The following is a 2,782-nucleotide window of genomic DNA, read 5'->3' as shown; positions in this document are numbered from 1 at the left end:
CCCCTGCGGAACCCAGCAGCCCACCCAGGCACTTCCCACAGCTAGAGACCCCAGGCCAGTAGTAAAAACCTTGTGGGGAGGAGGGAGACAGAGAGCAGATACAGAAAGTGGGGCTGCTTGCTGCTGTCACTGTCCCCAGATAAACCTGGCACCCTGTGCAGCCTCTTTCTGCAGCTGGAGCCCCTGGTCAGTGGGGAACACCAGAGGTCAGGCAGGGAATGGATCCAGAAATGGGGGAACCTGGTCCCCACTGCTGTTGTCCCCAGGTGACCTGGGCATAGAGTGAGCCCTAGAGCTGCTCTTATCCTGTTCCAGCTGCAGGCTTCAGGGAGCAGCTGTGTGTGGTGCTGAGCTCAACAGGGGACAGTGACAGTGGCAGGTGGGTCCCCCCTTCCAGCACCTGCCTCCTGGCCAGCAGGGGACATCTGTGTGTTTGTGTGTGTGTGTTGGGGGGTGGGGGGTGGGGCGCGGTTAGGCAGGGAGCAGGAGCTGTTAGGGAGACCTGCCTGCCATTGCCAATGCCCCCAAACCCTGCTGAGCCCAGCACCCTATGCAGCTGCTCTCTGCAGGGGTGATCAGTCCTATCACAGCTGTGCAATGGTCTACACAGTCCATGAGAGCACACACTATTTGTCTGTCTGTCCCCAGCCATTGTATTCTCTCTGAAAGGAGGACAGGTTTCTTTTGCCCATGGCCACTGCTTTTGAACCAGAGGGAGGATTGCTCTAGTTGTGATGCGTTATGTCTCAATTGTTTGCACCCTGCCCAAGAGTATGGGTGGCACCTTACAGACTGAACAAACCACCAAAACTCCTGCCCCCAAGTATTTGCTGATTAGCTTTCAGTCATTTCTCAGTGTGCCAGTCTCATTGGCTTCTACCTTTCCAGCTATTTTGAGCTGCTAAGAGAAAAACTATGGAGGACTCCCTAAATGATACCACTCACTCCCAGTCCTCCTGATTTTAGGCATGTTACGGGAATGCCGGGTCATGGCTGGAATATCCTTCCATGATCCTCAAGCAGCAGAATGACCCTGTGCAACTGTCAGCCATTGTAAGTTAAACAACCTTTAAGTCTGTTCTCGTTGTGTCAGGACCAAACTATCCCCAGACTGTCCCTAAGAGCACCTTACTGGGAAGATGGCAGCAAGTCACCAGAGCCCACTTGCTCCTCAGAGAAGATAAAGGGAACCTTTTAGTAGAGCAATGCAGTAGACAGTGCCCCTGCTCACAAGACCTAACCATTCCCTTTGCAGCAACGGGTGTCACCTGGAATAGTTTGTCCCTGAGTGATGGAGTCACATGCTCTCACTGGGATGTTTTGCCTGCCTGCTTGTTCTTGTATTTAACTGTATTATTAGACAGGTCTCATAGTAGTTTATTAAAAAGCAAGCAGGAAAATTCTTCAGCTTTCCTCACAGGAGAACATGTCACAAAAGTAAATGGCTTTTCACAGTGATTATGGCCATATATTGAGCAAACAGGGTAAGTGTTATCAAATTGCTCTTTTTTAATTTTCTTCTTATTGATTTCAAAATTTAACTAAAAACAAAAAAGATTTCAATTACAGAACAACCTTTTTATATTTCACAGTTAGTAATTTTCATACAGCTGTATAATTGGAGCTAAGCGGTATCTGGAATTAATGAAATAGATTTCTGTAAGTATTGTTTCCCTGTATTGTTCTTAAAGTCTTCAGTTAACTACAATTCACAGTTTGATGATAAAGAGCAGGGCTCTTTATAATTCTGCTCTGCACCCCACCCCGCCCCCCTACAAAATTACAGAATGAAGTAGAAGGAAACCACCCAAAAAGTCAGAAGGGAACACAGTAAAGATCTGGTGAGAACCATGCTTTGAAGAGAGCAGAGCATTAAAAACACACATGGATCTATAATTATGTGTAAGTTAATCAATAAGAATTATTTTAGTTTTGCATGCACTAACTGTTTAGCAAACTGCTATCAATTCTGCTTACTTTTAACCCACGATCTAAACTTTCTTCTACCAATATTGGAAGTGATTATCTCAACTAATATTCAGTATCATCAAAAATAAATATTTAAAGATATTTTGTCACCCACAACATGGCTGGGTATGTAGGTTAGTACTATCCATCACCTCCAATGGTGACAGCTCCTGGTACCTGGCTCTAGGCTGATTGGCTGTGCAAACCAAACCTGATCAGGTGTCAATGTCTCCTTTGAAGTCCATGATGCCAGCTCAGATGGTTTTGATGGAGTGACATAAAAATACAACACAGAAAAGTCAGAGCAGTCCTATCTCTTGCAGATATTCTCCTTTGCAAGCCTGTCCCCACCTCTAGTTCCCATGAGCTCTTCGTCATGCTGTTTGTGGCAAATCACTTTCACGTAGCTTCTGTTGAAGGGTCTGTTTTTTAAACCTCACAATTAAAGTCTCAAAAATGAAATGATTCCGTGTTTTAAACAGGTATTGACCTTGTATATTTCTGTGGGATGCATTACATGCCCAGACACAAAGTAATATTTTGGGTAATGGTAAGGAACACTAGTTCCCCATTGTGTGGAGGAGGTGAGGAGCCTGGCTTTGAAAATATGCAGTGTAAAAGAATGGTACCTGGAGTGGGCCTGATGGTCTCTCCCTCAATGAGATCCATAATCTAAGGCTCCACTAGGTTCTTGAATGCCTCCTGACTGTTCCAGTAGCCTGAAGTGACATTTTCATCAGTAGTGGTTATAAATGCATCCCTTTAATGGAACTGGATGAACTGATGTATACCTTTGCTAGCTCTTGATGAGACT

Source organism: Alligator sinensis, unplaced genomic scaffold (genome assembly GCF_000455745.1).
Source record: "Alligator sinensis unplaced genomic scaffold, ASM45574v1 scaffold434_1, whole genome shotgun sequence".
NCBI lineage: Eukaryota > Metazoa > Chordata > Crocodylia > Alligatoridae > Alligator > Alligator sinensis.
The sequence above is the reverse complement of the archived record's forward strand: the minus strand, read 5'-3'. Positions refer to the sequence as shown.